At 40.0% G+C, this 22,974-nt stretch overlaps 1 protein-coding gene across 5 annotated transcripts in view; it reads right to left on the bottom strand.

Moving 5' to 3' along the window:
• daam1a (dishevelled associated activator of morphogenesis 1a) overlaps positions 1 to 22,974 on the bottom strand; it is a 183,900-nt gene that overhangs the window by 147,853 nt on the left and 13,073 nt on the right. Inside the window, exon 2 of one of the 5 annotated variants that reach the window (XM_043697780.1) lies at positions 199 to 485. The exons of the other annotated variants lie outside the window; for them this stretch is intronic. The gene's annotated coding sequence lies outside the window, so the exon portion shown is untranslated. The remainder of the gene's footprint in view (positions 1 to 198; positions 486 to 22,974) is intronic. 5 annotated transcript variants of the gene reach the window in all.

Genomic DNA, 22,974 nt, shown 5'->3' with positions numbered 1-22,974 from the left:
GGGTCTGAGGGTGGAAGTGCGGGATGTGGACGAGATGCGTTGGAGGGCATCTTTAACCACGTGGGAAGGGAAATTGCAGTCTCTAAAGAAGGAGGCCATCTGGTGTGTTCTGTGGTGGAACTGGTCCTCCTGGGAGCAGATACGGCGGAGACGGAATACCAAGTAAGGATGACAACATGGGCTTTAAGCAAAACTTACAGATGATCATCTGCTGCCTTGTCCTTCTAGCAGGTAAAGATCCCAGGTTTGAAAGGTGTTGTCAACGAAGGCTTAACAAGTGATGACAGTACATCTTGTAGACAGTTCACACTGTTGACACTATGCATCAGTGGTGAAGGAATGAGTATTGAAGGTAGTGGATAGGATACCAAGCAGGTACCAGATGATATTTAGCTTCGTGGAGTGTTGCTGAAGCATCATCCATCCAGATAAGTAGACTATTCCATCACACTCCTGACTTTTGCTTTGTCGACCATGGGCATGTGCTGGGGAGACAAAAGGCATTCGTAGAATTCTTAACCGCTGACTTCCTCTTGTAGCAATAGTATTTTTATGCTGGTCCAGTTTCTCTTCCTAGTCAATAGCAACTCCCAGAACATTGATAATGGGGATTCAGCTATCACAACATTGAATCTCAGAGAGATGGAAAGATCCTCTCGTTAGAGATGATCACTGCCTGGAATGTGAATGCTACCTGCTACCTATCAGGGGAAGTCTTGTGTTGCTGAATATGGATACAGGCTGTCACAGTTTCAGAGGAGTTAGGTATGGCACTGAACACTGTACAATAAAACAGCCCCCATTTTTCATATTAAGATAGAAGGAAGGCCATTGATGAAGCAGCTAAAGATAGTTGGATTTCGGATACTGGTGACCACAAAGGATAATGAATTACCCACTCAGCACTTCTGACAGAAGATGGTTGCAAATGCTTCAGCTCTATCCTTTGTACTGATGTGCTGGGAACCCCTTCAGTGAGGATAGGGATATTTGTGGAGGAGAAGTTTCTTACATATTTGTTGAATAGCATACTGATATTCATAACTGGATGTAGCAGAACTGCAAAGTTAATACTGATCCATTGTCAGATTACTCATTTGTCTGTCACATTACACATTATTCTGTTTAGCATGCAAGTATTCCCCTATTGTCTATGTATTCCTTTCTTACTTTGTGCAAACTGTGTTAGCGCAACTCCCCCAGTGTGGATTTTCAAGTAGGGGCTAAGTGAAACCAAGCATTTGCATCGCACCCACTAATAACTGTGCATATTAACAGCCACTGCATTCAGGAATAACTATGATGTGGGAGATGTCATGATGGACTGAGGTGGACAAAGTCAAAAATCTCAACAGCAGGTTCTAGTCCAACAGGTTAATTTGGAAGTACAAGCTTTAGGAGTGCCACTCCCCCATCAGGTAGAAGGAGCAGCGTTCCGAAAGCTTGTACTGCCATAAAAACCTGATGACTAGAACCTGATGTTGTGATTTTTAGCTTCAGTAATAACATGCAATGAAAGTCTTGATAAAAGGGCATTATTCATTAGTGAAATTCATTTCAATATTACAGCTTTAACTATTACTCCATTGTAAAATTATAAAATTGCACCTAATTTTAAAATTTTACACTGAAGAATTCTGACAAACTGACAGTGAATACCTCTAGTTTCTGCCATCTAACCTGATTATGTATTAATATTAGCAACTGCTTTTGGGATGCATCAGTTGCAAGGGAATAAAGTGGATGCAGCAGATATTAGAAAATCTGAAAAACCAGAATATGGAAGGGTGAAAGGAACCCAAACTTCTCTCCTGGGAAATATTGTGCACATAGTCCCTCTTCAGTACCGGCACAGGTACTGTGCCCCAACTCTTCCGGCATAACATTGATGACTTATAATCAGTGCAGCATCCTGTACCCAGGCTGAACTGGAACAGTTCATCACCTTCGCCCACAACTTCCACCCCGCCCTCAAATTCACTTGGTCCATCTCGGACACCTTCCCTTTTCTTGACCTCTGGGTTTCTAACGTTCATCTGGAGGTGGAAACACAGACTCCCATAACGATCTGGACTACACCTTCTCTCAGCCAGTATCCTACAAGAACTCCATTCTATTCTCCTAATTCCTCTGCTGCATCTGCTCAGAAAAGGAGGCATTCCATTCCTTGGCATCTCACATGTCCATCTATTTCGAACAACCTGCTTTTCCTCCCTCTGTCATCCAGCCGATCCTCTGCTGCACCACCTCCATTCCCCATTCCACTGCTCTAAAACTTGTCCCCCCCTCTCAAACGCAATAAACACAGAGTCCCCCTACCAGTTTCCTCTTCCAACGCACCATCCTTTAACACTTCTACCAACTCCAACTAGACCCCACCAAGAACATCTTCCTCTCCCCACCCTCTGCAAGGACCATTCCCTTTGCCCGTCCTTGGTTCGCACCATTCTCTCCCCGCACCGGCACATCAATCCCTCAACTCCATCCAGGGCCCAAACAGTCCTTCCAGGTGAGACAGAGGTTCACCTGCCTCTCTTCCAACCTAATTTACTACATCAGGTGCTCCTGATGTGGTGCGCTCTACATCGGGGAGACCGAACATAAACCTAGGCAACGGTTCGCCAAGCACCACAGCCAGATTCACTGGACCTCCCAGTCACCGTCTATTTTAATTCCCCTTCCTTCTCCCTTTCCGACATGACTATCCTTGGGTTCCTCCATTGCCACAATGAACCCAACCGCAAATTGGAGGAATAACACCTCATCTTCCACCTGGGCAGCCTATAGCCCAGAGGACTCTGAGTTATCCAATATCAAATAACCTCCCTTCCCCCGACTCCCTTCCCAGCCCCTCCCCCTCTCTTCCAGTTACTGGATTCATTGCTCCCATTGACCAACCAGGTTGCACCCTCTGTGTTCACCTATTCCCACTTCACCACCAGGCTCCCCTGAACCCCTTTATCTGCAGCTCCCCCTACACCCACCCCCAGTCCAGAAGGGTTACACCCAAAATGTCAACTTCTCCACCTCCTGATGCTGCCTGGCTTGCTGTGTCCTTCCAGCCACTTGCTTGTCTACCTGCAGCCAGTAACCATCACAGACACAGAAGCAAAAAAAAACACGATCTTCTCATCCACCAACCTCCATGTACACACAGGAAGCAACCAGAGAGCAGCGATACCAACAGGGGCAGCATCAACGACATCCACCACTGTCCAAGCAGACATATGCTCATTCCTGAAGTGGTTTCAAGGTCCTCGAGACCCTCTGTCCCAGCTCAGTTCAATAGGGTTGGAAGGGGAGTTTCAGGACAGACAGTGCAGGGGATTCCCGGGTAAGAGCAGGATAGGACCCTGGAATTAATATTTCCTTTCTCTCTCCCCCCACCCCCAGTCTTTTGCCCGACACCCAGTAATTAACAGCTCTGTAATTTTTAAATCCACAATACTAGGTCAGGGCTGCAAGCGTTAACTGGGTTGCTAGTTAGTGGCAGACAAGTCTCACTTCACTTGGTCCTTAACATTGGGGTTTTTGAAATATTCACCTTTATCAGTTATTGTACACATTTTCAATTTTTCTTGTTTTAATAAAATCGGTTTCCTTTGCCTCTGAAACATCTGCCTGTGTTTTCACCATACATCTCACAGCATAAGCCCAGTGTCAGAACCAGGGAGCTGGTGCACAATAAACCAACCAGCACTCCCTACACTACTGAAATATTTAGAAGTTAATCACTAAATCCCTTCAGAAGCAAAACCCATATATCTCAAGTTCAAAGTCTTTAAATTATTTTTTAAAAATATAAACCACACATCTTACATATTAAATAGCACCTCAAGGATTGTCTACTTGTTTTTTTTTAACAAAAAAAAGTCCCAAATCACACTTGTTCCATCTAATCCCCAATGTAGACACAAGAGAAAAAAAAATAGAAAGACATGTCGATTAAAAAAAAAGGGAGTGGTATTGGTGTTTTGAAAAGCATGAAGGTAGACAAGGGCCTGATGGGATCTCTCTGATAGAATACGAAGGAGGCGCTTGCACACAATCTTTAGTCAAACAAGGAGGTCCCAGAGGACTGGAGAATAGCTAATGTTGTTCATTTAAAGGAAACAGGGATGATACAGGATGGCAAGCTTTATGTCAGTTGTAGGGAAATTATTGCAGAAGATTCTTAGCAACAGCATATATTCACATTTGGAAAAATATGGACTTACTAGCAATATGCAACATGACTTCGAGCAGGGGAGGCCATTTCTCACAAACTTGAGTTTTTTTTGGGGTGGTGATAAAAGTGACTGATGATAGATTTTGTCTACATGGGATTTAGCAATGCCTTTGACAAGGTCTCTCATGGCAAGCTGATACAGAAAATGTAGTCACATGGGATCAGGAGTGAGATGGCAAGATGGATATAGTTATGACTTCATCATAAAAGACGGAGTAGCAGTGGAAGGGTGTTTTTCTGACTGGAGATCGGTGACTAGTGTTGTTCCACAGGGATCAATGGTTATGACCCCTGTTGTTTGTAAAATATAAATGATTTGTGGGACAATGTATGTTGTCTGCTGGTTGGGACAACTATGGATAGTGAGGAGGATTGCCAGAGGATACATCAGGGTACAGATATACTGGAGACTTTGGCAGAGAAATGGCAGGTGAAATTTGGACAACTGTGAGGTGATGCATTTTGGAAGCTATAATGCAACAGGGAAGTATAGAGTAATTGGCAAAACCCTTAGAAGCAATAACCTATAGAGAGATCTTGGTATGCAGCTCCACAGTTCCCTGAAGGTGGCCACACAATTCAATAAAAGATGAGCAATGCAGCAAATAGCATGCTTGCCTTCATCAACCAGAACATAGTATATAAAAATTAGCAGGTCATATGGCAGGCATACAGAACTTTAGTAAGCCATACTTTGAAATATTGCATACAGATCTGGTTGAAACACTACCAGAAAGTTGAGGCGGCTTTGGAGAGACTACAGAGAGAAACGTTTACCAGGACATTGCCTGGTTTGGAGGGTATTAGCTATGACGAGAGATTGGACAAACTTGTTTTCCCTTAAAGGTCGAAAGCTGAAGGATGACCTGAAAGAAGTTTACAAAGTTAGAGACTAATAGTCGGACTCTTTTCTTTTCCCCCCCCCCCCAGAGTAGAAATGCTGATTACTTGGGGACATAGGTTATGAGAGGGGCAAGCTTTTGTTGAAAAAGCAGAGAATGCTAAGTGCTTGGACTGCACTGCCAGATGAGGTGGCAGAAGATACAATACAGACCAAGGAGAGACAAAGTGTTTACAAAAAGAGAGATGTGTCAACACAGGCTTGATGGGCCAAAGCGCCCGTTCCTGTGCTGTGTTTTTTTTTGTTCTACAAATTGCAAACTGGTGACAGGAAGAATCAGGACAGTTGACTAGTTCAACGTTGTCCATAATCAAAATGGAGCAGCTTTCCTAAGCTTAGGCTTCAGTTAACATATTATTGATTGTTTTTTAAATTCAAAGTCTGTTTAATCAAAGTTGACCCAAATAATCTGTCAATAAAAACATAGTTTCCAAGCAGAACTGATGCGGCCAAGAACTTCAAGAAACCCAAAGTCAGATAAACCAGGAATTGCAAAATATGGTTGTATGTTTCAGCTCTAAATATAGTTTCCACAAGCCTTCAGCTGTCTCATGTTCAAATTCACACTAAAAATTGTTAAAACTCGCCAAAAGCTCCATCTGAAACTCCTATTTTTCATTTCAGGGCCAAAGATCATCAGTTACAAAAATGCAAATAATAATTTCAAGGCAATTAAATATTTGAAATATTTCTCTGTAAATCACTTAAATGGGATTTTGTTAACTAGCATAGGATGAGGCCTTGTTGCCACCGTTTGTCTTAAAAAGACAAATCGCTTAAAATCAATATAAGCTGATCTTGTACAGAAACAGATGGTTAAAATGCTGTTAAACAACTTTTGGTTAGCTTTTTAAAAAAACCTCAACCAACCAATGCTTAGCCAAAGAGGAACTGCACTGGCTGCAATAAGTTTCTTGAAGTCAAAAATGATTTATGGCAAAGGATCAACTGGCATTGAAGTATTTACAGCTTTCTTGATCTTCCTAGTTTTTGTATTAATTTGTCAAGTTTTAAATCATACCTCCTGCATCCAATTCCAAATTATTGGCCCAGGCAGTCATTGAAGCAGCACAGATGAGAGAGTCAGGACCTTGCGGAACCCCAGACAGACTCTGGGAATCGCCCAGGAAAATTCAGATGGGTAACTGCAGAATCTCTGAAGAAAAACCCATCCTAAAATTGTAGAATTTGGAGGGCTCTGCTTAAGTTAACAATAACCCAGAAAAGATAAGATTGAAAAGGATTGTAAACTCCTGAATAAATATGAAATTGACATCCATCACATCCCTGCTAGCTTGAATTGTTAAAGTACAGATTTGAGACGGTTCAGGGAATCCCTTGTGGGCTCAGACCTATAAGCCTCTCTCTTTTACTCGTCCCGGTGATCATACACCTTGGAAGTCTGGAATAAAAACCTCTTCTTACAGACAATTTAGTTTTATTTTAGTCATCCCCTTTATTTACCAATAGCATAGCATCACTGTTACAATGTAACACTGATACCTATAAGCTAAACTAACTAGGTTCTAATAACCTAGGAGAATACAGTACCAGCTCTTCAAGTGTCCCAGCAGGCTACTCCGATGTACTGATACAACGTGGCTTCCTTTATACAAAAGTTTACAAAACATTGCATGTTCTTAATTAGACAGATAACAGTGAAAAACAATAATTCGTAAGGAAGAAAAGTTAATTGATAGGTCTGTGTATGCTTGACTAATCACTCCTACACGCCCTAAGCCATCAGGTGAGAAAAACATACCCAGCCGAGTTAGGTGCCTGCTAGCGAGATAAACTCCTGTCATAAAGAGGTATCAGTCTGAGCTAAATTGGAGGATTCATAACGTAACCTTGCACAGCTCACATGTCAGAAATAATTGTTTTACAAAATGGCTTCTTAGCAAGGAGGGAAAACTTGACCGTAAAATGGCTTCCTGACACATTATGCCAGAATCTCTTCAATGTTAGGCCTAGAATAATTTCTAAGTTAGGAGCAGACTCCTGCTTTTTAAGCACTGTATCATTCTGTACCTGATCAGAAATGGAGAGCTACATATTAATGGCAAAAAAAGGAGAGCAGAATGGCAATCTGACTATGATTGCTACTCCACGGAATATCCAGGCCATTGACAGATTACAAAAAGCCATGTGGTCAATAGAGCGTGTGCAGAGTCCCAATGGAAAGTGCTTTCTGGTCACAAAAGCATCCATCAATTATTATTTTTTGCTTCCTTTTTCTAAAGGAATGTTGGATCAGATTTGCATCTTTGCCTTGTTTCCAAGGACTTTTATTATCATGGCCAGTCTGCTAGGTATCAAAAAAGTATTGCGAAATCCATATGGGCTATATCAAAGGCATGAATCCTACCTGATACCTCGACAGAAAAATGAATGAATCAGACTTCATCTGCCTTCAATATTAGCACTGACCATATTGGAACAAACTGTCTCAATGAAAATTTATCCTATCCCTCAAGAAGTTTCTTCCGTGATATTAAAGAGTTAACTTGCTCTGCTGACCTGCAGGAAATTGGATGTCCCGAGGCTAGGGTCGGATGCCTCTGACTTACAGAAAAATTGTAAGAAGTTACCTTATCATCTCCTATTATCCAGAGTCATTTACATGACTATTTCCTCGCCAATCAATAGCCTATTTACATTTTCATCCTCTATTCAGAAATCAATAAAGAACATTATAGTTGAAATACTGACTACTCCGTGGTTAAACAAAAACAATTCACACAGATCTGGCCATTAATGGACGATTTGCATTAGATGGTTTCTGGAGGGGAGGTGGTCACTGCGTTGTCTCGAGTATCTGACTGTAAGGGGGATGATTTGGCGTTATCTTGTAGGCATTTTGTATAAAAGAAGGACTGTTTCCTTTGTTCAGGGAGAGCTTCCCTGTACACACCTCCCAACCATGGCAAAGTGTGTTCAGGGTTTCTCCAAATCTTATATTGGGCTGTGCTTAATAAATTTTGCTTGTTCACAGAAGTTGGTGTTTGCAGTTGCATCAAGGATGCAAGAACTGCAGGAAAAAGAATTTAACATTTGCTGGCAGTGGTGGGATTCCAACATGTCCGGAGCTTCCAGGTGGACTGAGTAAGTGATCGTCCGAGTGTCGGTTGCGTGAAACGAATGGGCCTAAAAAAGGTAAACATTTACCTTGATCTCTCTCCTTAACCTATCACTCAGTCGACCTCTTTTCCCCTAGGACTCTGTCGTGATTAGAATATCTGAGGTAACTTACACACTTGCATGCCAACAAGTTCACTTTCAGAATCATAGGTTACTGGGAATTGGGAGATTAAAGTCCTCTGGATTTAATTGGGGTTCGAATCCCTGGACATATAAAGCAAGAGGTTTGAGTCCCCCAGGTATTTGTGGGTTGGAGTCCTATTGTGGTGAGGTCTAAGGCATTGAAGCATAAGGGTAAATAAAAACTGCTGTGTCTGTCTCTATCACCCTGCCTTATGCCGGTTAAGAGGAGAGATCCCCCATGTGAAGGTCAGGACCCCAAAATGGGTGTGGAGACAACAGACACAAAGTTTGAGGGTCCAGAGCATGAAACAAAGGGGAGAATTTGGTACTACTTAAAGTTGCCTTTATCACCAACAACTCCCCTTTGGAGTACTTTTAGGACAACATGGCGTCACCAGAAGAGGGAGAAAGTGGAGTCGGTCTACCCGGATCCCAGTACATTAATTATCGGGGAAGATTTGTCTGGATCTTTGTTGTGCGAGTCTCTGTTTCTGGGCTGTGGACTCGACTCTGTGAGTCCTTCTTCTGGGTGCCGTGTGGTCAGCTGCAAGGGTTTTCTCTTTAAGTGTAATTTCATTGAGAGGATGCAAAGAAAAAGCGAGAAATGCTGAAATTGAGGTTGTACTATTTCTTGGGTCGATAAAGGAAGTTTCAATGTAAACTATTTGAGGAGAAAGTGAGGTCTGCAGATGCTGGAGATCAGAGCTGGAAATGTGTTGCTGGAAAAGCGCAGCAGGTCAGACAGCATCCAGGGAACAGGAGAATCGACGTTTCGGGCATAAGCCCTTCTTCAGGATTCCGAAACGTCGATTCTCCTGTTCCCTGGATGCTGCCTGACCTGCTGCGCTTTTCCAGCAACACATTTCCAGCTCAATGTAAACTATGCCATACTGAAAGCATTTGATATTTAAATATTTTAGTTTGTTAAAATACTGGTTCAGAAAATCCTTTTAGCAACTGTTTTGTCTTATAGAATCCGAATCTCAATTCACTATAGTGTTTTGCAGGCTATGTAATAGGGCAGATTTTGTTTTCACATTATCATACAACATTATGTTCTTTTTAAAATTATCAAACTTGTAACCTTAAAACAAATTGAGGACCTTGAGCCCGAGTTGTTTGAAATTCTACAATGTTTGTTTAAAAAAAAGTTGTGTCGGTGGTCATGCTTTAGCCAGATTAAAGTATTTTATTAAAATATCTTTGCTGTTTTTAATGCAGAGTTTTCACAAAAAGAAGAGAGCATTTTAATGTTGATGTTTGGTTAAGATTTTAGAGAATATTCGAACGAGGCTGAGCTGTTTCAGTTCTGTCAATTATTGTTAACAGTTCATTGGCCCCCTTCATATTGCAAATTCAAAGAATGTTGATCTCAACGAAAGTTGCCACTGTAATTTTATTTGGGAAGTTTCATTTGGAGAACGTATTTTAATATATTCTGTATTTGTTTCCCACAAATATTTGAGATTTAAATCAGAACTGAAACTGCTTCTTCATTGACTAAAGCACAGGAAACATTGTTGTTTTCTTGCTGTTCCAAATTTTTGAAATACTTTTCCTGACAATTTTCACATTTAGCCAAGTATTAATTTGTTAAAGGAAAACAATTTTTGAATAACCTGAATGGGGTCCCCAAAGGGTTTGATTTTAGGACCACTGATTGTTGCTTATAAATGATTGAATTGTTTAGGCAGCACAATTTAGAAGTTTATGGATTGTATAAAACTTGATAATGCCATAAATAGTAAACAGAATAACAGACTTCAAGATGACTGAGAATGTTACAATAGGCAGACACAATTTAGTGTAGTTAACTGAGTGACTGTCTTTATACGGATATCCACCTTGGCAAGGAAGGAATGAGAGAAAGAGGAAATGCAAAGATACTTTCAGCAGCTAACAGTCTCTAGAGTTTCTCCATTCACAGGTAAAGCATGCCTTCAGACCACCACCACCTACCCCTCCAAAACCTGATCCAATGGATTCAATCAGCTCTCCAGTCACGAGCACAAAAAGTGAAGCTAACAATTGTAAAGAGGAGGTCTGTATGCTGGTTAGTAGCCTTCCTATGGACATTAAACCATGTGAGCCTTACCTTCTCTTTCAAGCATTTAAAAGGGATATGAAGGTAGACTGATCAAGCTGACATCAAAACAGCCAGTTGGCTTTGTTACATTTGACAGCAGAGCGGGAGCAGCAAAGAATGCTGCATTCACTAGCCTGTTGCTGCTGCTGCAGCACTTCACACTCCGATAAGCTGGTATCCTCTATCTGAAGCATCTCTGCAAGTATTGAGTCTTGTCCATTTTGTTACGTATTTAACTGCCCTGATCGAAGAATTCGGATTTCTTCGTGGAATGGTTTGCAAGGACAGACTGGATTTTGTTTTCAGGTTGGACTTTGCTGCAGGAGATTTTGGATAACTGGCTCATCTTCACTTGTCACAAAGCTGATCCTTTTTTTTTAAAGAGCTATTCCTTTTCTTGATTTTTTTTCCCCACAGGGGTCATAACATCTTCCGGTTCCGATTAGACTAGTTTTGTACAGAGATTAATGAGTACTGAGAGGTCTTTTGTTTATATATAAACAGATGAGACTGCAGGCCAAAGTGGTAATGTTTTAGAAGTGACCTGTATAATGAAATGGGAGTGGTCAGCCCTCCAGCTGGGCAGCTCAGTCCAGAACTAGTTAGGGATTCAACAGTAGGCTGTGTGGAAACTCTCTCTGCCCTCCTAACTTCAACCTGAAAGCTTTTTGTTAAGGCAGTTTAAGGGGGTTTGCTTATTGGGACTGTTGTGTATATTAAGAACAGCATAATTAAGTCTATTTTGGATAGACTGAGTTCTGTAGGGGTTCTTTATTCTGTCCTTTATGGTTCATGGAGTACATTTTGGGAATAAATTTGTCTTTTTAAAACCTAGTAATCAACCTGACTATCTTACTCTGGGTAATTTTCACTGTACACTTAGCGAGTCAAATTGCAAAGTTATGGTCTGGGTTGCCTGCTTAAGAATGTTTTGAGTGGTCTGGCCTAGTCCATAACACACTCGACTTGGAGGGGGTGGAGTGTGAACTTAAGAACCTTACTGGCAAACACTTTTCTTTCTACATGGGAGGATCCTATCTACTACATGATCTAGTAATTTTTGTTGTTATAATCATTGTATGCTGTATGTCAATAATTTGCTTAAGTACTAGCTGTCAGAGTTTTACGAAAGCTGGAAGAGCCATCTAGGTGGCTATCATGGAATGATAGAGGGAATATAATATTATAAGAGTTAACTTGCTCTGCTGACCTGCAGGAAATTAGATGTCACGAGGCTAGGGTCGGATGCCTCTGACTTACAGATATATGGTAATTTCTTAATCTCATATTTAGAGCATTTACATGGCCATTTCCTTGCTATTCAAAAGCCTAGTTACATTTTCATCCCTATTCAGAAATCAATAAAAACATTATAGTTAGAATTCTGACTACTCCCTGCAGTTCAAAAGAATACAATTCACACCAGATCTGGCCATTAAGGGATGATTTGCATGATAGGTGGTCACTGCATTGTGTCTTGAGTAGCATGTGACTGTGAGGGAGGATGGCTGAGGGGCTGTCTTGGGGGCATTACTAACTGTGATGTAAAGATTTTGTATAAAGAAGGACTGTTTCCTTTGTTCAGGGAGAGTTTCCCTGGACATAGTTCACAACCATGGCGAAGAGTGTTCAGGATTTCTCCAAAGCTTGTGTTTGACTGTGCTTAATAAACCTTGCTCGTTCACAGAGGTTAGCAAGTAGTAGTTGCATCAAGTGTGCAAGAACCTCAAGAAAAACTTAATTATCAGCTGGGGGAAGTGGAGGTATCCTCCAATCCTCCACCCCGCTCCAAGAGGAGATTGGAAATTGATTGTTTGGACTTCTGATATTTCCTGTCTTTTCTCTTAATTCTCTTGGGGGGGGGGGGCGGCGGCATGGTGGTTAGCACTGCTGCCTCGCAGCGCCAGAAACCCGGGTTCAATTTCTGTGTGGAGTTTGCACATTCTCCCGTGTCTGCGTGGGTTTCCTCCGGGTGCTCCGGTTTCTTCCTACAATCCAAAAGTGTGCAGGTTAGGTGAATTGGCCAGGCTAAATTGCCCGTAGTGTTAGGTGAAGGGGTAAATGTTTGAGAATGGGTCGGGGTGGGTTATGCTTCGGTGGGTCGGTGTGGACTTGTTGGGCCAAAGGGCCTGTTTTCACACTAAGTAATCTAATCTAAACCTGAGGAGACATTTTTCAGAAGATATTAAACCTCTTAAAAATTCCTCTCTCACTATGTTAACATCGACTAATATTTCACATTCTTCCTCCCTGATTAGAATGATTCTTCAGAAGGGATTCCAACGTCCTCCACCTCCACAAACACATTATCCTCCCCCATCCAAAACACATTCTCTAGAAATCAAAGAACTTTTGAATTCCTATATTTTACATTTATCAACATGCTTGCATGGTCTCTTTGTTTTCCTAATTTCATTCTATCCTCACCACTATGTTTTCTGTACTCGCCCAGGTTTGAGGTAATATTGATCCCTTGGAATCAAATTTATTTTTTTCCTTCCTTTATGCTCCTTAATACCCAGGAGTCTTGGATTTATCAGTCATGCCCTTTTTAAGGGAAGATACTTGCTCAAAACCTTTCACCCAGTGTTACATAAATACCACAAACTCACTCCCCCACAACACACACAAAAGGCACATGTGAAAATGAGTAAATAATCTGTTTTGCTGATTGTGACAAAAGGATAAACACTGGCCAGGACATGAGGGATAACTTTCCTCCACTCTCAAAAATAGTACTACGTAAATTTTAACAACTACTTGAGCAGGAAGAGGCCTTCGTTTAGTATCTCATCTGAATGCAAGACACATCCCTTGGTATGGCACTGGAGTATCAACTTTGATTCTAGACTCAAATTCTGAAGTGGGTCCTAACAAAATCTGACAGAATCACGCAAGACGGTATCAAGATAGATGACAAAAGAAAATTTAGTCAAATGGGTTGATTTTTAAAAAGTCTGAAGAAAAACAAAAAAAGAAGGAGACGGAGAAAGCAGTTTAGGAAAGAAATTCTAGAGCCTACAGAATTGAAGGCATTGCTACCGTAAGTCAAAGATACACTTACGGCAGAGACAGTGCCATGATCTTAGAGGCTTGTTGTGCTGGTGGGCATTACAGATAAAGAGAAGGGGTGTGCTGTGATGTGCTATTAGCTAATTAGCTTAATGTTATTGGAAAAATTAGAGTCTAATATTAAAAGGATATAATAGCCAAGCATTTACAGAGCCATAGAGATCCACAGTCCAGACAATGGTCCTTTGACCCATCATGTCTGCACCAGTCAAAAAGCAGCACTTAACTATTTTCATCCCATTTCAAACACTTGGCCTACGGCCTTGTATGCCTCACCATTGCAAATTCACATTTAAGTACTCCTTTAAATGTTATGCCTCTCTCACCCTCACAGACAAGTTCAAGATTTTCACCACCCTCTAAGCGAAAGGTTTCTCCTCATCTTCTGTGAATTTAAAGTAAGCGGTAAAAAATTTATGATCAAGTAGAGTCAGTATGGCTTCATTAAAAAGAAATCATGCCTGATAAATTTAATAGAATTATTTGAGGTGGTAACAAACTAGATACGCAAAAAGGAAAGCATTAGATACAATATATTTGGATTTTCAGAAGGTTTTTGTAAAGAGAGCACACATCAGGACAAGAACCCATGGTGTTGGAAGTAGCATATTAGTATATTGAACTGATTAAACAAAAGACAGAGGAGGGATAAGATGAAATTTTCAGGATATAACCCAAGTGGTGTGCCACAGGTACTCAGTACAGGGGTCACAATTTACTGTACTAATGACTTGAATGAGGAAAGTAAATGCACTACTGTGAAACTTACGTGTGACAAAGGCTGGTGGGAAGACATAGGTGATGATGCAATGTCTATCAAGGGATATCAACAGGTTAAGCAAGTATGCAAAAACTTGGTAGAGGAAATAGTGGGAAAATGTGGCTATGCAGTTTTTCAGGAAGAATACAGCAGCTGAATATTACTGAAATGGAGAAGGACTGCAGAAAGCTACAGAACAGAGGGATTCGGAGATTTCATGAACGAGTCACAGGAAGCTAATATCCAAGTTCAGCAGGTATTTGAAAAGGCAAATGGAATGTTGGTCTTTATTTTAAAAGGGAATGAGTATAAACATTGGGGAAGTTTTGTTAAATTTATACAAGACACTAGTCAGACTCGAGCTGGAATACGATCAACAGATTTGGGCTGCTTATCTAAGGAAGGGTATGCTATCATTGAACGCAGTCCAGGGATGTTATCTAGGTTGATACCAAATTTGAGGAACTGTCTTCGGAGGGCAGGTTGAAAACATTAAGCCGATACTCAATGTAATTTAGAAAGATGAAGGGTGACCGTATTGGAATAAACAAGATTCTTAAGGAACTAGATAGGGTACGTACAGAAATGTGGTTTCCCCTTGTGGGAAGAGTCTCAGACCAGAGGACATAATGTCAGAATAAAGGGTTGTTCATTTAAAACAGAGATATACAGAAATTTCTTTTTTCAGAGGGTTGTCATAGATGTACAGCATGGAAATAGACCCTTCGGTCCAACTCGTCCATGCCAACCTGGTATCCTAACCTAATCTAGTCCCATTTGCCAGCTTGACCCATATCCCTCCAAACCCTTCCTATTCATATACCCATCCAGATGCCTTTTAAATGCTGCAATATACCAGCCTCTGCCACTTCCCCAGCAGCTCATTCCATACAAGCACCACACTCTGCATGAAAACATTACCCCTTGGGTACCTTTTATATCTTTCCTGTCTCACTCTAAACCTATGCCCTCTAGCTCTGGACACCCCCCAACCAAGGGAAAAGACCTTGCCTGTTTCTCCTATCCATGCCCCTCATGATTTTATAAACCTCTATAAGGTCACCCCTCAGCCTTCGACGCTCCAGGGAAAATAGCAACCTCTCCCCATTACTCAAATCCTCCAACCCTGGCAATATCCTTGTAAATCTTAACTGAACCCTTTCAAGTTTCACAACATCTTTGACAGGAAGGAGACCAGAACTGCATGTAATATTCCAAAAGTGGCCCAACCAATGTCCTGTACAGCCACAACATGACCTCCTAACTCCTGTACTCAATATCCTGACCAATAAAGGAAAGCATGCCAAACGCCTTCTTCACTATCCTATCTACCTGCAACTCCACTTTCAAGGAACTATGGACCTGCACTCCAAGGTCTCTTTGTTCAGGAACCCCTCCCAGGTCCTTACCATTAAGTGTATAAGTCCTGCTAAGATTTGCTTTCCCAAAATGAGGCACCTTGCATTTATCTAAATTAAACCCCAACTACCACTCCTCAGCCCATTGGCCCATCTGATCAAGATCCCGTTGTAATTTGAGGTAAATTTCTTCACTGTCCACCACACTTCCGATTTTGATGTCATCTGCAAACTTGCTCACGATACCCCCTATGTTCACATCCAAATCATTTATATACATGAAGAAAAGTAGTGGGCCCAGCTCCAATCCATGTGACACTCCACTGGTCACAGGCCTCCAGTCTGAAAAGCAACTCTCTACCACCACCCTCTCTTCTACCTTCAAGCCAGTTCTGTATTCAAATGTGAATCTGTGGAATTCTTTACTGCAGAAAGCTGTTCAGTTTGTTTCATTAAGTATATTTCAAGGTTGGTGAGGCAATTTTTTAAATCAGTAATTAATCTAGGATTATATGGAAAAGACAGGAAATTTGAGTTTAAAATAATCAGAATAAGCATAATCTCACTGAATGGGCTCGACAGCCCATTCTGCTTCTACACCTTATGGTGTTGTAGATGATGATAATAATAATAATAATAATAATAATAATAATAATGTGCAATGAAACCAAACTTGGATTTTACTCTCTAGCAAAGGACATATATTCTTGCGAAGCAGGAGGGAGAATACAAATCCAAGGGAAAGGTTGATGGAGCTTTTATAATAAAAAGTAAAGACTCACCATTGTTCTACCAGACCACATTGTTGCTCTCTCAAAGACAACTATTGGTGGTTTTACCCGAGGGTCACACGGAGAGGTTGAGGAGTTCCTCACAGTAACCTCAGCTAGTGCAAGAACTGAACCCACTGTTGGCATCATCGCAAGCCTGCCACCCAGCCAACTGAACTCACCAACTCCCTGCTTTCATAATATTCAGGAACCGAACCTCTTAAAACCTGTTAACAAGTAATAAGTGATGAAATATCAAACTAACTATGCCCATTTTATATTTGTGATAATACAAAAAATTAAAAGCAGCTCAAATTTACCAAACTTAATTATGAAATGCTTAATAGCTATCCCAAAACATTCATATGCAGAATTGTTTCTGAACAATTCTAACAGCAAGTCTCATTCTTTAACAATCCCTCATCCCAAAAACAAATCTGAACAGCACGTTAGTCACATTAAAAGTGGGTTAATAAAACCAGCATTTTTTTTTTAACGTTCAAAGAATTAGTATTTACAGTATTTGGAACAATTTTTAAAAAGGATCTTTGTACCATAATATTCAGTTACATTTTCATGTCAAAACTGAACAGTTGCACTCAAGGTGTGATGAAAAAGTAACAGAAAAATAAAAGAATCAAGGGCCTTCACTTCTTTGCATGTTTCTGTATACTCATGTAGGTACGTCTATTTTCATAATATGATAAATTTGATGCAATAAGATTACTCCTTGGCAATCATGGCTACAAGACGAAGACAATAGGGTACAATAAATCATGTTCTCTCTTGGGGACACCAAGCTAAGCTTTGAACATCACTGTCTTAAGGATGCACCATTCTGCAAGAACATGCGTATCATTTTATTTATCCAATTTAAAAAGAATATCGATATGTAAAGTTTTTTAATCTTAGAATATACCGTATTACAATAAATTACCTATTAAAGGTTTAACCAGAAGTACCTTTTCTATTCAGCGAGGCTTAAAGGCATAGTTAAAATGCCAATATTAAGTCATCAGGTTTCTCCATCTTCACTCAAACCCTAGCAAACTATACTCACTACAACCAACTGAAGGACCAGAATTATTTGCTATAATACCCCTTTGAAGTGCAATTTATTGCTAGTTATAAGCTCAGTTAGCACCACTTTTGAAAATTTCCTGGTTACACCCATCTATTGCAACTTATACAGGTTCTAAAACGTCAAGTTAAAAGCAAACTTTCCAGTACAAACCAGATCAAAGAACCTATCCAGTTCCATTTAAAATCAATAATATTTTTAACTACTAATACATTAATCAACCTTGAAACAGGGCATGTCATAACTATGTCAGAATGTACTATAAATCAAAGATACCAGGCCACTTATTATCTTAAGAAGCACTTGAATGAGCAAAAGATTAACACATGCCTCACAGTGCAAGGAGGATAGCAAAGTGTTTTGTACAGTTTAAAAGAAAAAACCTCAAGTGGATAGACCAGCAATTGTTTTTTTTAAGAAAACAGCAGCCTACTAAACTCAACTATATTAATAGCACCATAGTACATAATCACATTCTAAAGGGGAGTTCTAATGAGAAATAGAATTGTTTAAGCATTCCTAATCCAACTTTAAGCAGAGAACTTTCAACAATCAATAAATCTAGGTTAATCTAAATTAAAGCCATATCTAAATCTCACAAGTAGGAGCTTAGCTTACATAACAAAAAACTACTTCATCGAGCATACATGATCAAAACTATTCCTGACTAACAAAACTCAGACTACCCTTCCACTTCCTTCTTTATAAGGTCTAGTTCGGAGGTGAGAATGCCACAGCTGCTTTCCATTTCTGCCAATGGGAAACATTTCAGCACAAAGTCTGAATTCAATACACATAGTGCCCAACCACATTGATGCTACGGTCAAGAAAGCACAACACCACCTCTACTTCAAGAGGTTAAAAAAGGAAATACCTGTAAAGACTCTTACTAATTTTTAATAGATGCACCATAGAAATATTACAACCGGATGCATCACGGCTTGCCTGCCCAGGACCATAAGAAACTACAAAGAGTTGTGAACACAGTCCAGTCCATCACACAAGCCAACCTTCTATCCATAGACTCCATCTGCACTTCTCGTTGCATCAGGAAGCTAACCAACATAATTAGAGAACTCTGGTTCTCTCTTCTAACCTCTTCCACTGGGCAGAAGATACAAAGCTTAAACAGACATGCCAGACTCAAGAACAGCTTCTTCCTTGCTGTTAGATATCTGAATGGACTTCTCGAAATTTAAATTTATAAACGTTAATCTCACTTTGTGCCATGTGTGCAGCTGTAATATTGTATTCCTCACTATGTTCTATTACCCTTAATGCACTTGCATGATATGATCTGCCTCAACCACACACAAAACAAAACTTTTCACTGTACCTAGGGACATGTGATAAAAATAAACCAAATCAAATCTTGGTGCTTTTGTGCAAGGTTTGTAGCTCAGGTTGAGGTTTAGGATGTAGATTTGCTTGCTGAGCTGTAAGTTTGATATCCAGACGTTTCATTATCTGGCTAGGTAACAGTGGCGATCTCCAAGTGAAGCGAAGCTGTTGTCTCCTGCTTTCTATTTATATCTTTCTCCTGGATGGGGTTCCTGGGGTTTGTGGTGATGTCATTTCCTGTTTGTTTTCGGAGGGGTTGATAGATGGCATCTAGATCTATGTGTTTGTTTATGGCGTTGTGGTTGGAGTGCCAGACCTCTAGGAATTCTCTGGCATGTCTTTGCTTAGCCTGTCCCAGGAATCCTAGTAGCACACAAACCCACCAACATTCTCAAACAAAAACTAAAACTTAAAAGACCCAGTACAACCCATGGACAAAACCAACGTCATCTACAAAATACCATGCAAAGACTGCCACGAACACTACGTAGGACAAACAGGAAGAAAGTTAGCCACCAGGATACACGAACACCAGCTAACCACAAAAAGACACGACCCTCTCTCCCTCGTAGCCCTACACACGGATGAAAGGCAGGCTAAGCAAAGGCATGCCAGAGAATTCCTAGAGGCCTGGCACTCCAACCACAACGCCATAAAACAAACACATAGATCTAGATGCCATCTATCAACCCCTCAGAAAACAAACAGGAAATGACATCACCACAAACCCCAGGAACCCCATCCAGGAGAAAGAGGTAATGAAACGTCTGGATATCAAACCTACAGCTCAGCGTGGCGCTTTTATATTTAAGAGTAAAACACATTGGATGCTGTGGTGCTTTGCTTCGTGCCCATCTGTGTTTATATTGCTGACTGATTTTAGTCTCTATCTAAAGGGATCAACTTGCATTTATGTAGCACAACTAATGTACAAGAAACAGAAGGGCTGTTCAGAAGGATAAACAGACTAAAGTTGGCATCCAGCCAAAAGATTATATTAGTCCACAAGTTAGGTGTATGTAGAGAGAAAAAAATGTGTCCTTGCTTCCAGGATAATCCTCGATAGTTTAGACAGAACAGCAAAGCTCAATAGAGTTATGCCATAATCTGGTGCACAAGGTTGGAAACTGCATTATATACTAAACTGCACAAAAGGTTTAATGATCAATCCATCAAACCATTTCAGAAGTGGGTTGATGAACAAAATAATTTCTAACCATCTTTGATAAAAACCATGGTGCAGATCAGTATCTGAAGCACAAACCCTATTTTAATACTCCATGACAATGCTTGGGGAACCAAGCTGAACAATTTTTACAAAGTACTAAGCAGTAATCACTGTTTTAGTTTGTGACTTTTCCTCTGGAAAACATTACCTTCAACACTTTTCACATAACGAGGAGGCAGAAACAATACTGAATGCTATAGTGAAAATTGAATCTTATAATTTCTACAATCTAATAAAGAATTTCCCAAATATTACAGTAATTAGTATTGATGTACTAATTACTCCAGACGACATTATAGCACTTCTGGTCAAGTACACATTGAAAACAATTGGAAATGACTAGAAACTCAAGTTTTCTTTGCAAAACTTACTAACATTAAAACATTGCTGCCTCTTGTCCGTCAAGTCTTTTTGAACCCAAAACATGATAATTAAGACAGACTAATCGATCAGAATGCTGAGCACTACGTTACAATTTTCTTAAGAATTAAAAGAACAAAATATGACTTCACACCAATCAAAAGAAATCAGCAGTTATAAAAACAAATACTGTATTACCAGGAACTGCGCAAAAGGAAGATGGGGGGGTAATGCCACTGGACTGAAAATCCAGAGGTCCAGGTTAATTATTGCTATAGAGATAGATATAAATCCTATGATGGCAATACATCTAGAACATAAAACTAGTATCAGTAATGGTAACCATGACAACAATCAATTGTCGTAAAAATCTGTTGGTTCACTAATGTCCTTAAAGGGAAGATTATCTGCCATCCTTATTTGAGCATCATCCAGAACCACACCAACAGGGTTGACTCTCAATTATCTAAGCAAGTAATTCCATTCAAGGACAACAAATGCTGGCCTTGTTAGCAATGTTCACATATGGCGAAAGAAAAAAAAAATAGTTTGAGTCTGGACAGAAGAAAAACAAAGATTAACTGACCAACTTCGTCATCACTCACTCACTTCTGAAAAGGAAACCAAGTCTAGTAACGAAACACTAACAAAAAGGTCAGCATAGAATATTGTATTCTATGAAAAAATGTCAGGCATCTACACTAGGACCAACTACAGGATGGACATCCATATTTTCTAATGAACCTGTAGAGTTGCATACACCCTACAGGTGGTACTTGAACCCAGGCCTCTAACTCAGAGGTATGGACATTCCTACTGGACCAAAATAGCCTCCTTTCTCCATATCATATGAAACAGTAAAATTTGCCTTGCAAAATTAAACTCCTATAGTAACCATGACATCAAAAAAATGAATTATTGCCATGAATGCATTGACCAAAATGAAGAGACCACAAGGGTCCACAGATTTTCAAACGACTTGTACTAACCCCAAGAAATTACAGCTCAATTTAATTTATGCTATTATTTACACTATACAATATTTTCCTGTAACAGTTACACAGTTCTGCCATTTCCTCAACAGAACAGTTAACTATACAACAGTCCCCAATTAAAATCTATTGCGAATATGATTTTGCTGCATAAATGCTGTTTTGATCATGACTGTCTATTAGGTTGTTAAATAATGGAGTGATGTACTTCAGGGCTTAAAAAAGAAAACAGGTTGGTGATTTTTAAAATACATGGCATTTCCAGTGTTTGCATAAAACTCAACTACAAGTGGAAACAAATCTCAAATCATCATCCATTATATTCAAATCAGTTTGGACAAGCCTTATTGTCACTTTCTAATACACTTGAAGGTTAAACATAACAGACAAGTTGAATACTCTGTGAACTTGCTAACCAAAGAATGAAATGTGGCTTAATAAGTAGGTTTAAATTTTATTTAGATATTTAATGTAGTAATTGGTCACACAAGGCTGCAGATGTTAACAAAACACAAACTTAATACACAAAAAACAAACAAACCTGTTACAGTTGAAACAAACAGCAAGAATTTCAAACTGTTCTCAACATTCAATGCAGAAAAATTAAACTCCACTCTCAGATCTCAACCTCCATACTGCTTTTACTTAACTACTTCCAGTTTCTCTTTCCTGAATTATGGGGACAAATTTACCTGAGTCATAGAGATGTACAGCACGGAAAGAGACCCTTTGGTCCAACTCGTCCATGCTGTCCAGATATCTCACCCCAATCTAGTCCCACCTGCCAGCACCCGGCCCATATCCCAACAAACCCTTCCTATTCAAGTACTCATCCAGATGCTTTTAAATGTTGCAATTGTAGTAGCCTCCACCACTTCCTCTGGCAGCTCATTCCATACACACGTTTGAAAAGGTTGCCCTTAGGTTTCTTTTATATTTTTCCCCTCTCACCCTAACCCTATGCCCTCTAGTTCTGGACTCCCACACCCCAGGGGAATTTATCATATTTATCCTATCCATGCCCCTCACGATTTTATAAACCTCTATAAGGTCACCCCTCAGCCTCCGATGCTCCAGGGAAAACAGCCCTAGCCTGTTCAACCTCTCCCCTTTTCGTCCAAACCTGACAACAGCCCGAATTAAAAAACTTTCTCAATTCTAACCTGAAGACTGTTGTATACCAAACTCTCCTAACTTGGAAACTTCACACTAGACAGAGGGAATAAAAACTGCTTTTGCTTTCTTCTGAAAAGAACTAAAACCTACAAGGAAAGAAATAAATACTTGCTTTTGAATTTAACTCTTCACAACTAAAGTTTGGCATTTTCTGAACTGAACACATGTCAAAACTAATGGCTTAACATGGTTACACAGTGATAAACCCAAAAATATAAACTTCTTAACCCATTAACCTCAGCACTTGATTGCATCATAGATCTTCTTGGAACTGGTGCACCGAGATCACAGAATGACTGATCTTTTTTGAAGAGCCACCAAAGTACTAAACCTTAACTATTTGTTTATTTTTAAAAT

The sequence above is a fragment of the Chiloscyllium plagiosum genome, chromosome 10 (assembly GCF_004010195.1).
Source record: "Chiloscyllium plagiosum isolate BGI_BamShark_2017 chromosome 10, ASM401019v2, whole genome shotgun sequence".
Classification (NCBI taxonomy): Eukaryota; Metazoa; Chordata; class Chondrichthyes; order Orectolobiformes; family Hemiscylliidae; genus Chiloscyllium; species Chiloscyllium plagiosum.
Note: the sequence above shows the minus strand (reverse complement) of the source record. Positions and strands in the feature narration are given on the sequence as shown.